The following is a 14,851-nucleotide window of genomic DNA, read 5'->3' as shown; positions in this document are numbered from 1 at the left end:
GTGCTGGAGATGCTAGAGAAACAAAGTGGATAGTGTTCCCTGTCCTCAGGGTCCTCATGATGTGGCATGTTGTTACCTGTTGTTTGGTTAGCCCCCACCTTGTGACATCATGCACAACAGAATTGGGCTGTGTGGATTTGTGGGGTTTTTATTCGCTGTTTTTTGAAAGCAGATTGCCTCCCTGGGTGGGTGAGTGGCAGCTGCTTGTGAGGTCTCCCACTAAACTACCAAAAAAACAAACCCCAAACCTTTTGCTCTCAAATTGATTTTGAGTCATGACAACTCCTTGTGTTACAGAGTAGAACTGTTCTGTGTTGTTGATAGGTGCCGTCAAGTCAGCAACAATTCATAACGACCCAATGAAAAACTGATCGTATCTTTGCCCTATCTTGCACCCACCAGCCTTGCTGTCTCCAGCTTGCTCCGGCCCATTGTCCCAGTCCCTGTGTCACTCATTTTTTTGAGGGTCATCTTCTCTATCTCTGGCTATCTAACTTTCCTAGCATAATGTCTTTTTTCCAAGGATGTGCCACTTTTCCAAGGATGTGCTACTCCTGATAACATGTCCAAAGTATGTGAGATAAAGTTTCACCATCCTAGTCTCTAGGAGCACTCTGGCTGTACTTCCTTCAAGACAAATTTACTTGTTGTTTTGGCAGTCCACGCTGTATGCAATACTCTTCACCAGAGCACAACTCAAAGGCATGGATTCTTTTTCAGTCTGTCTTATTCATTATCCAACTTTCAGACACATAGGAAGTAATTGAAAGTTGAAAGGTACTTCTTAGTCTTTAAATTGATATCCTTGCTTTTAGCACTTTGGAGAGATCAAAAACTGTTTTCTGGAGACCCATTCTGTAGGTGCTGTGTGGGTGTTTTCAGCTCCCCTCCCCTTTTCTTTCTGTAATCTTGACAGAAGCTGTTTCCTCTACAGTGTTGCCGGTGGGCTCAAATTGCTAATCTTTAGGTTAGTTGTTGATTGTAAATTCCTTCTGCTGCCCAGATACTGTCATGAGAAAGTGGTTGTTATTTATGGGTTTGTGTGCCAGTCTAGCTTGGCTATTGGTGTCCATAGTAACATTGTAGAACTGAGTAGAAATGCCCCACAGGGTGTGCTTAGCTACGATTTTTATGGAAACGAATCTGCATGGCTTTTCTCATGCAGTGAAATTTCCAGTCTTTCAATTAGCCCCTGAATGTTGAACAGCTATTGCCCCCACAGGATTCCTCATTGATCCAGTCAAATAAACTAAACCCAAACTCGCTTCCATCAAATTGATTCCAACTCATATTGACCACCCCACCCCTCATTGGGGCTTTTAGACCATAAATCCTAATGGGAGCAATCTACTCATCTTCCTTTGGAGCCATTTCGTTCATACGGACTTTTGGTTGGCAGCTTGATAAATTATGCACTGTGCCACCAGGGCTCCTTCATGGTAAGGTTATTTAAAAATACTGCTAGTGGCAGGATATAAGTCAGTATCCAAAAATCAATAGGATTCCTCTACAGTAACAAAGATAACTCAGAGAAGGAAATAAAGAGAGCAACACCCATTTATAATAGCCAACCACAAATTGAGAGACTTGGGAGTGAATGTAACTAGAGATACAGGAGACCTATACAAAGAACACTACAGACCATTTCTGAAAGACACAATAAAAGACCTAAAGAAATGGAAAAATGTGCCCTGTTCATGGAAAGGAAGATTCAGTATGGTGAAAATCACAGTCTTACCAAAGGCAGTCTACATGTTCAGTGCAATCCCAATCCAGATACCAAATTCATTTTTCAAGAAGATTGAAAGGGAAATGATCACATTTATTTGGAGAGACAAGAGACCCCAAATAAGCAAAACACTTCTGAGAAACAAAAAAAGTTGGCGGCATAGCACTCCCTGACCTCAAAACCCACTACATAGCAGTGGTAACCAAAACAGCATGGTAGTGGAACAATGACAGGCAGATAGACCAATGGAACAGAATTGAGAACCCAGAAAAAGACCCAGCTATCTATGGTTAACTAATATTCGACAAGGAAATCAAAGCTATCAAATGGGGAAATGATAACCTCTGTAACAAATGGTGCTGGCAAAACTGGACTTCCACCTGCAGAAAACTGAAACAAGAGCCATATCTCACACCATACACAAAAATCAACTCAAGGTGGATCAGAGACCTGGGAGGAAAGCCCAAAACCGTGATGTTCATAAGAGACAAACTAGATCAAGCCAGTCCAAGGTATAAAGAGTCTGCCAAATACAACCAGAAATGCACAATCTAAAGAGTAATAAAATTGATGCATGGGACCTTCTAAAGATTAAATCTCTGTGCACATCAAAAACTTTTTCCAGCAGAGTGGAAAAAACCTACAGACTGGGAGCAAACGTTTGGTAATACCATCTCAGACAAGAGTCTTAAAACAATAGTTTACCGAATATTTGTGGGCCTCCCTCCACAAGAAGACTGATAACCCAATTACAAAATGGGCAAAAGACATGGAAAGAATTTTCACAGAGGAAGATATTCAAATGGCAGACAGATACATGAAGAAATGTTCCAAATCACTGGCAATAAGAGGTACAAATCAAGTAATACATGTTGGAGAGGATGTAGCAAGAAAGGAACTCTTCTACATTGTTGGTGGGATTGTAAAATGGTGCAACCATTCTGGAAGGCAGTTTGGCTCTTCCTCAGAAAAGCTGAACATAGTAATTCCATATGACTCAGCTATTCCACTACTTGGAATATACCCTGAGAATATGAGAACTGAGACACAAACTGAGATTCGTACACCAGTGTTTATAGCAGTATTATTCACCATTGCAAGAACATGGAAACAGCCCAAATATCCAACCACAAACAAATGGATTGAGAAATTATGGTACATTTACGCAGTGAAATACTATGCAGCACACAGAAGCAGTAACTTTGTAAATTATTACCTAACTTTGGAGGGACTGGAGAGCATTATGCTGCTTGAACTAACTCAGTCCCACAAGGATAAATATTGTATAAGACCGTTATTGTAGAATGAGGATAAGGATCCAGGAGGGGTGGGAGAAGCTGGAAGCAGAAGGGTACAGATGTACAGGGGGAAGAGGGAATTAATCATTGGGTTGTACAATTTGAGGGGGTGAGGGAAATTGAAAGGATTTGTATTAGAATTTTGTAAATAAAGTAGTAAGAAAAAAATAAAAATACTACTGCTACTAACAACTCTTCTTTTGATACTTTCTTGGTCATTTAATACATTGCCCATGTCATCTTTCATCATTGCAACAGGAGGCCTAAATTTGTTTTTCAGTTCCTTCAGCTTGAGAAATGCAGAGCAAGTTCTTCCCTTTTTATTTCTCCAATTTCAGCTCTGTACACATTCCATTATAATACTTTGCTTTGTCCTCCTGAGCTGCCCTTTGAAACCATCTTTTCACCCTTTTCACTTAAACGTATTTTCCTTTACATTTGGCTTCTCGATGGTCCAGTGCAATCTAATTTAGAGTCTGTTCCAACATCCATTTTGGTTTTTCCCTTTTTCTTCTGTTTTTGTAATGACCTTTTGCTTTTTTCATGGATTATATCCTTGATATCATCCCACAACTCATCTGGTCTTCCTTCTATCATTGGTGTTCAATGCTTCAAAGCTATTCTTAAGATGATACTGAAATTTCAATGGAATTGATATAAGATCATTTCTTGGTTCCTGTAGACTTAATTTTCTTTAGCCTCAACTTGAACTTGCATATGAGTTGAACTTGCATATGATTAATTGATAATCTGACCCACAGTCTGCCCCTGACCTAGTTTTGACTGCTGATATTGAGCTTCTCCAACGATTTCTTCCACAAATGTGTAGTCAGTATGATTTCTACGCAGCGCATCAGGTGAAATCCACATGTAAAGTCGTCTTTTGTGTCTTTTAGAAAAAGTATTTGCATTGAAATATATCATTGTAAATAGAAAATTCAGTCATTCTGTTTCTGGCCTCATTTCTATCACTAACCTCATATTTTCTAACTACTGTTCCTTCTTTATTGTTTCCTACTTTTGCATTCCAATCACCAGTTATCATTAACACATCCTGATTGCAAATTTGGTTAAATTCAGACTGCAGAATTTGGATCCAGCTTTACCAAGCTAAAGGCTCATTCACAGGCAGGACCAGAACGATTTTTAAATACCAAGGCTCACCCAACAGATCCTATTTGCCCACACAGAGGCTTCCCACCCAACCTGATTGTAAATGAGATCAGATACAGTTAATCAGCTTACAGGAAGCATCAAAAGAAGATGGAGGGAATATGCAGAGTCACTATACCAGAGAGAATTGATTGACACTGAAAAATTTCAGGAAGTACCATATGAACAGGAGCCAGTGGTAATGAAAGAAGAAGTGGAAGCTGCCTTGAAGGCATTGGCAAAAAATAAGGCCCCAGGAATCGATGGAATACCAATTGACTTGTTTCAGTTGACAGATACAGCCTTGGGTTCACTCACCCATCTGTGCCAGGAAATTTGAAGGACAGCTACCTGGCCAACAGATTAGATTGGAAGAGGTCCATATTTTTTTCTATTCTCAAGAAGGGTGACCCAACTGAATGTGAAATTATCAAACAGTATCATTGATAGCACACACTAGCACAATACTGCTGAAGATCATTCAGAAACGGCTGGAACAATACATAAATACATATACTTCCCTAATTGCCAAAAGTTGAAGCGGGATTTAGGAGAGGTCATGGCACCAGGGAACTCATTGCTGATATCAGATGGATCCTGGTTGATTGGAATACCATAAGATTGTCTGTATGTGCTTTATTGACTATGCAAAGGCATTTGACTGTGTGGATCATGACCGGTTGTGGCTGACATTGAGAAGAATGGGAATCCCAGAGCACTTGATTGTGCTCAAGAGGAGCCTATACCTGGACCAGGATGCTGTTGTGCGAACGGAGCGGGGGAGCACTGCATGGTTTGGAATTGGGAAGAGAGTGCATCAGGGATGTACTCTATCTCCCTACCTGTTGAATCTTTATGCTGAGCAAATTATCTGAGAAGCAGGACTCTATGAAGAGGAATGTGGCATCTGGATTGGAGGGAGACTCATCAATAACATGTGTTATGTAGATGATACAACCTTACTTGCTGAAAGTGAGGAGAACTTGAAGCACTTGTTCCAGAAGATCAAGGAATGCAGCCTTCAGTATGGATTGCATCTCAATATCCAGAAAACAAAGATACTGACCACCGGACCAGTAGGTCGTGGCATGATGGATGGAGACGAGATTGGAACTGTCAGCAGCTTCATCTTGCTTGGATCACAGTTAACAGCCTTGGAACAAGCAGTCAGGAAATAAGGAGACACATTGCAATGGGGAAATTTGCAGGTAGGGACCTTTCCAAATTATTGAGAAGTTGTGATGTCAATTTGAGGACTAAGGTGCATCTGATTTCGCCATGCATCCGGCACATGCACAGTGAGTAAGGATGACAGAAAAAGAATTCATGCCTTTGAGCTGTGGTGTTGGAGATTAGCACTGAATATTTTATGGATGGCCAAGAAAACAAATAGGTATATCTTGGAGAGGGTGCAGCCAGAGTGATCTTTGGAGGCAAGAAGGATGAGGCTTCACCTCACATACTTTGGACATATTGCAAGGAGGTGCTATTCCTTGGAGAGGGAAGTGACGTTGGGAAGGGTGGAGGGTCAGTGAGGGAGAGGAAGACCCTCAGCCAGGTGGATTAATAAAATGACTGCTACAATAAGCTCTTGTGTGTCAGGAGTGATGAGAATGGTGCAGGACAGGACTAGGTTCTGATCGTTTGTTCATGGGGTTGTTACAAGTCTTGCTCGACTCTATGGCACCTAACAATGACTACTACTACTACTAACTCTAGCTAACTCTTTAGTGAGGATAGAGAAGGAAAAGTCGCAGCTGTAACATGTTGAGCTGCTAACCAAAAGGCTTCTCCGTTGATTCTATTCCACTGGCAGCTCAGTGGGAGAACAGAGCTTGGTCTCCTGTAAAGACTGTCAGCCTCAGAAGCTGATGGGTTAGAATCAGCTCGAAGACAGTGACAGTGGGGAAACCTCTGCAGAGATGACCACGATTAGGATGAGGAGGCTGTTCTGAAGACGAAGTCATTGAGCTGATGGCTGGAACCTGTCTCCTAAATCCTAGGGGCTGAGCAGCAGGACTGTTGGAGACAGAGGGGACACTGTGGCATGCTTCAAACACATGCTTGTGGGAGGGAAATGATCCACGCCAAGAATCTTTGAGCCAGATAAGTCCACTTGGACTGGAGAGACCCTCTGTTCCTTGTATTGTCAGTGTTCCTTGGTGGGTCCATCTCCCACCGTGTCCTCCCTGAGGGCCTGGCTGCCTCTGCCCAACTCCGTCCAATCCAGATGCTTGCCACCACCTGGACCTGTCCATTTCCCGTGGCTTCTGTGCAAGCATCTCCCTCTCTAGAGCTGAAATCTGTCTCCCTGAAACTTGCCATCATCAATCCTAGGTCTCTGTGACCCCCTAGGACCATCCAGGGCATTGCTAATCCATCATCCACCAGACAGCTATTCAGATATTTGGGGATCACCATCTTGTTACCTGAGGTTTCCCTTCTGGCTGATGAATAAGCCTGTTCCTTCATCCGTATCTTGTGGGATGTGATTCCAGGTTCCCATACCATCTGCTGTTAAAATCTAGTCACAGTCGCTGCCCACCTGCCCTCTTAACTGCAGCTAGAGCAGAGAGGTGCAGGGAGATGACATTAATCAAATAATCACACAAACCTGGAAAATTTAAATAGCGCTAGTCTGCCTGGCTCCACAGTCAACACTCTTGGCACCAGCGGTCAGGAAATTAAAAAACGTATTGCGATGGGAAAGTCTGCTGTTAGGGACCTCTCTAAAGTACTGAAGAGCAATGGTGTGTCTGGAGACTAAGGTGCGTCTGATACAGGCCATGGTCTTTGCAATCACTTGTTATGCATCAGAGAGCCGGACAATGACTGAGGAGGATAGGAGAATTGATACCTTTGGTGTTGGAGCTTAGAAAACAAACAGATTTCATCCTGGGAAGTTAGGTTAAGCCAGGCTGCTCCTTGGAGGCAAGGATTCTAAGGCTTCGTTTGACATACTTTGGTCATGTTGTAAGGAGGTCCTTGGAGAAGGACATCACGCTTGGTAGGGTGGAGGGACAGCACAGGAGGGGAAGGCCCTCTATGAGATGGATTGATTCAGTGACTGGGGTAATTGGGATGGGTGTGTCAGAGACAGTGCGATTGGCACAGGACAGAGCAGAGTTTAGGGCTGTTGTACATAGGGTCGCAGTGAGTCGCAAGCGACTCAACGGCACATAATGACAACAAAAACAAGTCCTATGACAGAAAGGAAAACTATTTGTAGCTGCATTTAACAGAGGCTGGAAGGGGGCGCTGATACCATAGTCTGTAGAGTTTCACTGCTAACCCAAACGTGGACGGTTTGGATCCACCAGTGGCTCTGAGGGAGAAAGATGGGCCGTCTCCTTCCGGGTGATTTCTAGCCTCTGACAACCTGGTAGCGGGTCAGCTGTGAACTGGTTCTGATTCAAGGCACTGAGTTGAGTTTTGTTGAGTTGAACTGGTCTGGGAGGCTTGGGGAGGCGTCACTTCAAAAGTACTTTTTAAACTGTGTTACTAACTCCTGGAATAAGGAGTAGACCTAGGTTCAGGCCCTGTGGTCTATCTACATGGTTTCCTTCAGAGTGAAATATGACAAGGTGACTCACATCACCACTTATTTCTGGTGTTAACAGGGACTCCTGTCTCAGAGGATTTCCCAGTGTGCCTGCCTGCTCACTTGGCCTCACTCCTGTCAAATTAAACTTGCTTTCTTTTTTTAATCTGTCATCTGGCCAGATCACTTCATCTTTTCTTCCATGTTTAATTCTGATTTTACCCAGCCTTACATTTTGTTGAAATTCTCACCTTTTTTCCCCATACCTATTCTAACCTGGTAGAACAGTGATTAAAAGACTTGGCTGCTGGCTTCGATGTCATTGGCTTGAACCATTTAGCTGTCCCATAGGAAAAAGATGAGCACGTGCTTCTGAAAAGCTCCCTGCAGCTTTGGAAACCTGATGGGGCAGTTTTACTCAGTCCTCTATGAGTACATTTACTCAATGGCAGTAGATTCGGCAAATAAGCTTCTAACCTCACTAGGATGATTGTCACCTTGTTCTTGTTAGAAAACACTTGTCTGGTCAGATCACTTCTTTCTCCGAGCTCTTCAGGGCTCAAGTGTAAACTTAATGTGGCCCTCCAGTCTGCATCCCAACCTGCAGTTCTAGCCTCCTGTCCATTTCCTTACACTCTCAGTGCTCAGGCCGAATGGAATGAGGCTGTGTTCCCTGGGAGCTCTTGTCCTTGTGACTGGAGCAACTTCTCAGGAGTCTTCACCTCTTCCTTGAAATCCTTCAGAGACAACTGCAGTTAACCTTGCCTCTTCATGAATATTGTAACAGCTTAGGACATAATCAGTATGGACTGAGGCTCAATGTCAAGAAGACAAAAGATTCTCACCACTAGACCAATTGGCAGCGTCAGGATGGATGACGAAGAGATTGAGAGTGTTCACAGCTTCAGTTTGCTCAGCTCCACAGTCAACACTCTTGGCACCAACAGTCAGAAAATCAAAAAGCATATCGTGATGGGAAAGTCTGCTGTTAGGGAACTCTCTAAAGTACTCAGGAGCAACAGTGTCTCTCTGGAGACTAAGGTGCGCCTGATACAGGCCATGGTCTTTTGCAATCGCTTGTTATGCATCAGAGAGTTGGACAATGACTAGGGAGGACAGAAGGAGACTGGATGCTTTTGAGCTGTGGTGCTGGAGAAGGGTACTGAATATACGTACCATGGACTGCCAGGAAAACAAACAGATTCATCTTGGAGAGGATTAAACCAAGCTACTCCTTGGAGGGAAGGATTCTGGGGCTTCGTCTGACATACTTTGGACATGTTGCCAGGAGGGATGGGTCCTTGGAGAGGGACATCATGCTTGGGAGGGTGGAGGGACAGCGCAGGAGGGGAAGACCCTCTATGAGATGGATTGATTCGGTGACTGGGGTAATTGGAATGGGTGTGTCAGAGGCAGTGCTGTTGGCGCAGGATAGAGCAGGGTTTAGGGCTGTTGTGCATAGGGTCGCTATGAGTCGCAAATGACTCGACGGCACATAACAACAACAAGGACATAATCATGTGTACATATTTCTGTTTCTTCTGCCTTAGAATTTGTCTCCTTGAGTATAAATACCTAAAAAAGATATGTTTGGACATTGAATATGCAAGAGGTACTCCCAGATTATCAAGGCCACTCAGTCTGTCTTTGCTGCTGTTAGCTGCTGTCCAATAGCTTCCCAGGGGGCTCTGCCAACACAGAGGTACGTGGTTCAAATTCATCAGCTGCTCCATGGGAGGATGGACAATTTTCCCTCGGTGATTTACTGCCTTTTTTTCACTGTTAAGTGATTTACTGAAAACTTTTTGGCAGGTCAGCTGTGGGTCAGTTCTGACCTGATGATCCTCAGCAATGGCAGTTGGCTCTTGACTGACAGCAACCCCATGCACAGAAGGAAGAAACACTGGCCAGTAATGCATCCTCTCTGCTTTAGGTTCTGAATTGGGCTGCTGTGATACGTGATCCATAAGTTTTCATTAGCTGCTTTTCAGAAGTAAATTACCAGATCTTTCTTCCTAGTTTGTCTGAGTCTGAGGCACCACTGAAACCTGTTCAGCATCTGCTGAACTGACAGATGGGGTAGTGGATGCATGTGAAAGTCCTTGACCAAGTTCTGCCACATGGAGCAACAAAGAACAAATAAAGCTCACACCCACTTCAGGTTTAATCGACAAAACGTGTAGGACCCTCCCTCAGGTTTCCATGGAACCATAAATCTTTATAGGAGGAGACTGTTCATCTTTCTCTCACAGAGCAGCTGATAGACTGATGCCTCTGACCTTTCGGTATGCATCCTGATACATTCACTCTAAGCCCCCTAGTACTCAGGTGAGAATTTTAACTGATAAACTGCCACTTTGTCTCATGTACTTTGGGCATGTTGTCAGGAGACACCAGTCCTTGGGAAAAAGACATCACGCTGGGAAAGGTGGAGAGCCAGAGAAAGAGAGGAAGACTCTCAGTAAGGTAGATTGACACTGAGTGTGACAGTGGACTCAAACATGTTGGAAATTCTGAGGCTGTCACAGGATGAGGCAGTGTTAATATCTGTTGTTCATAGGGTGGCTGGGAGACATGCTGACTTGATGACACCTAACAACAGCATATTTCCATGATCTTCCCCCCCCCCCATTGAACTGTAAGACCTTATTAATGAATCCTTTTTGGAAAGGAGATTTAAGCTTTGTATTTTAAAAAAGTACTGTGGATTTTTGTTTCTTTCTGCATTTTTTTAATTGTGATTTTAATGAAGGTTTACAGAAAGATTGGGTTTTCATTCATTCACTATTGCACATTTTCCCCATTTCTCTTCCTTCCCCCCACCCACAGTCCTCCTTGCAATGGACCTCTTGTTCCAGATGTTGTCACACATATAATACCTAATCATACATTCCTTTCAGACAGTTCTTCCCCTCATTGGGTCCAATAAAATATTCATTATCTAGCCACTTTTTTCCTGTTTTCTCCTTAACACTTCATGTCAGTCCTATTTAATAAAAGTGGTGTATGCAGTATTCTTTTGTGACCGAGATATTTTACTCAGTATAGTGTCTTTTAGTCTCATAATGTGTAGTGTTTTACAAGTTTATTATTTTTCAATGTTGGGTGACATTCAGTTGTATGAGTGTACTACAGTTCTCTGTCCATTCATTTATTGATGGCCACTTGGGTTGCTTCCATCTCTTTGCTGCTATGAATTACACAGCAGTAAATAAAGGTGTGCATACATCCGTTTGAGTTACAGTTCTGGTTTATTTAGGGTGTGTTCCTGGTAGTGGCATTGCTGGGTCAAATGGTATTTCTATTTCCAACTTCATGAAAAAGTGCTAGCTGGCCTTCCATAATAGTTGTACCATTTTACGTTCCCACCAGCAGTGAATAAGAGTTTCAATCTCTCCACAACCCTGCCAGCATTTGTTGTTTACTGCCCTGTTGAACTTTCCTCTTCTTGCTGGGATGAGATGATATCTCAAGGTTCTTTTGATTTATTAAAGGGGTGTTGTTTCCCCACTTAACTGATTTCATCTCCTTGTCAAAAATCAGTTGACCATAGGTAGATGAGTTGATACCTGTGTTCTCAACTCTAGTTCACTGATCTGTGTGTCTGTTGTTGCAGTATTAGGACATTCTCTTGACCACAGTGGCTGTGTAGTAGGATTTGAAATTAAGAGATGCCTCCTACCTTATTTTTCTTTTTGAGTAGTGCTTTGCTTATTTGGGGGTCTCTTTCCATTCCAGAACAAAATGGAAATTGCCTTTTCCATCTTGTCAAAGAATGGAATTGGTATCTGTATTGAGATTGCATTGAACTTGTAGATTGCTTTTGGTAGAAATGTCATTTTCATAATATTGACTCTTCCTATCCATGAACTTGATACATTTATCTAGGTCCCATTGTTTCTTGTAGTAATATTTTGTCATTTTCTTTGTATAAGTCTTTTGTACATCGGTCGCTATGAGTCGCAAGCAACTCGATGGCACATAACAATATCCCTAGTTACATTTGTTCCCCAGTTTTTAATCTTGTGATTAGCTATTGTGATGGGTATTGTTTTTTTTTTTGGCCCTGTTTATCACTGGAGAAAAATCCAGCTCACTTTTGTATGTTCATCCTGTATCCTCCCACTCTGCTAAATTGGTCGACCATTTCCCAGTTTTATTGCCTTGGGACATAGGATTTTCTAAGTATACAATCATATTATCTGTAGAAACAGTTTTACCTCCTCTTTGCTAATTTGGATGCCTCTTATTTTCCTTCTCTTGCACTTGCTATGACTTTCAATACAGTATTGAATAGGAATGGTAATAGTGGGCATCATTGTCTAGATCCTTTTCTCAAGGGGAGAACTCTGCATTTACTCTGCATTGAGTATGATGTTGGCTCTTGGTTTTGCATATATACTTTTCACTGTGTTGCGGAAATTCCCCTCTATTTCTATTTTGTTGAGTGTTTTAATAAGGAAGATGTGTTGGATTTTGTCAAAGGCTTTTTCTGCGTCAATTGATAGATCATGTGGTTTTTATTTGTTGCATTGTTAATGTGCTAAATCACCTTGATTGTTTTTCTTCTGTTGAACCATCCTTACTATGGATTTCTAAGAGGTGGCTGTCAGAAGAGAATCTGAATAAGCAGAGGGAAGAAATCAAGATATTAAGGAGCTGAACAGAAGATTTCAAAAGGCAGTGCGGTAAGACAGAGTAAAATATTACAATGAAATGTGCAAAGAGCCGGAGCCAGAAAATCAAAGGGGCCGAAATCAGAATTTCTTAAACTCAAGGAACTGAAGAAGAAATTCAAACCTCAAGTTGAAATACTTAAGGATGCTTTGGGCAGAATATTAAATGATCCTGCAGGTATTAAGAGAAGGTCGAAAGAGTATCCAGAGTCATTATACCAAAAGGAATTGGCAGACACAGAAAAATTTAATGAAACAACATATGAGCAAGAGCCTGTGGTGATGTAGGAAGAACTTCAAACTGCTTTGAAAGAATTGGCTAAAAATAAGGCACCAGGAATTGATGGTAATACCAGTTGACATATTTCAACTAACAGATGCTGCCCTAGATGTGCCCACCTGGAGAACAACCATTTGGCCAACCGACTGGAAGAGATCTATATTTGTTCCCATTCCAAAGAAGGGTGATCCCACAAGAGTGTGGAAATTATCGAAAAATAATACCACATGCAAGCAAGATTCTGCTAAAGATTATCCAAAAACGACTGGAACAGCACATAAACAGAGAACTACCAGAAGCACAGGCAGGCTTTAGACGGGGTCGTGGTAGTAGGGATATTGTAGCAAATGTTAGATGGATCTTGGCTGAAAGCAGGGAGTACCGGAAGAATGTCTATCTGTGTTTCATTGATTATGCAAAGGTGTTTGACTGTGTGGATCACAACAAACTGTGGCTGACTCTGAGAAGAATGAGAATCCCAAAATACTTGATTGTGCTAATGCGAAACCTATACTTGGACCAGGAGGCAGTCATCAGAACAGAGCAAGGAAACACTGCATGGTTCAAAATTGGGAAGGATGTACACCAGGGATGTGTCCTATTTCCATACCTTTTCAATCTTTATGCAGAACAGATTATCTGGGAGGCTGGGCTCTATGAAAAATGTGGCATCTGGATTGGAGGAAGACTCATTAACAATCCGCATCATACAGATAACGCAACCCTGGTTGCTGAAACTGAGGAGGACCTGAATCACTTTCTGTGGAAGGTCAGGGACTGCAGTCTTCAGTATGGATTGAAGCTCAATATCAAGAAAACAAAGATTCTCACCACTGGGCCGATTGGCAGCATCATGATGGATGGTGAAGTGATTGGGATTGTTTAGTTTTAGTTTGCTTGGTTCCACAGTCAACACCCTTGGCATTAGCAGCCAGGAAATTAAAAAATATATTGCGATGGGAAAGTCTGCGGTTAGAGACCTCTCTAAAGTGCTAAACAGCAACTATGTCAGTCTGGAGACTAAGATGCACCAGATACAGGCCATGGTCTTTGCAATCACTTGCAAAAAAAAAAAAAAAAAAGCTGGACAGTGACTAGGGAGGATAAAACGAGACTTGATGCCTTTGAGCTGTGGTGCTGGAGAAGAGTATTGAATATACCATAGATTGCTAAGAACATGAACAGGTTTGTACTGGAGAGAGTGAAAGCCAGGCTGCTCCTTGAAGGCAAGGGTTCTGAAGCTTCGTCTGACATACTTGGACATGGCAAGGAGAGACAAGTCCTTGGAGAGGGACATCATGTTTGGAAGGGTTGAGGGACAGCGCAGGAGAGGAAGACCCTCTTACGAGGTAGATTGATTCAGTGTCTGGGGTAATCAGGGTAGGTGTGTCGGAGACAGTGAGATTGGCACAGGGCTCAGAGCTGTTGTACGTAGGGTTGTTATGAGTCAGTCGCAGGTGACTCTAAAGCACATAGCAACAGCGACCCCATTTTGTTTATAAGTCTTCAAGGGTAAATTTCCATAGTACGGTTCGATCAGCTCAAGTCAAACTCAGTTTTACGAAGTAATTCCCTGTGCATTTGTAGAGTTGGGTTGCCATCTGATTACTGTGTTTCATAGCTTCTTTCCTCCTCCCACCACAGGCTTTTTTCTTGACCCTGTAGCATGACTTTTCTTCCTATAAATACCTGGTTTATGTGTCACCTGCCTCATAAAGTAGCACCTGGAGGTCAGTAATAACTCAGACTGATAATAGTTTGGCTTAAGATTTAAGGTTAGGTCCAGATTCCTCGCCCTGTGTTTTAATGCCAGACATGTAATTCAGAGATCGTCCACCCACTTACTTAGTGTTTAAATAAATCTTAAAAGTACCTTTTTGCATTTGTAGCAAAAAAGGAAAAAGAAAATCTTAACTGCATTTGGGACAAAATTGCTTCTTAGGAAAACATGTTTTGCAGCAGTGAAATGAGACTTGTGGCCAATAAAGCCTTATTTTGGTAAGGGGCACCCACCACCTGCTCTCCCTCCTGACCTTGTCCCGGTTTCCCATAGCCGTCTCGGGGTTCCACAGCTGATTTAGTTAGTGGATTTAACAGTAATCTAACTTTGTTCTCTCTCTCTCTCTCTCTCTCTCTCTCTCTCTCTCTCTCTCTCTCTCTCTCTTACACTAGCAT

General features: G+C 42.5%; 1 protein-coding gene across 6 annotated transcripts in view; it reads left to right on the top strand.

Annotated features, from left to right (window-relative positions):
* TLE1 (transducin-like enhancer of split 1 (E(sp1) homolog, Drosophila)) overlaps window positions 1-14,851 on the top strand; it is a 134,796-nt gene that overhangs the window by 91,664 nt on the left and 28,281 nt on the right. The window lies entirely within an intron of this gene.

This window comes from Elephantulus edwardii, unplaced genomic scaffold (genome assembly GCF_000299155.1).
Source record: "Elephantulus edwardii isolate Elephantulus edwardi_28Jun2011 unplaced genomic scaffold, EleEdw1.0 scaffold00277, whole genome shotgun sequence".
Classification (NCBI taxonomy): Eukaryota; Metazoa; Chordata; class Mammalia; order Macroscelidea; family Macroscelididae; genus Elephantulus; species Elephantulus edwardii.
The sequence above is the reverse complement of the archived record's forward strand: the minus strand, read 5'-3'. Positions and strand labels throughout refer to the sequence as shown.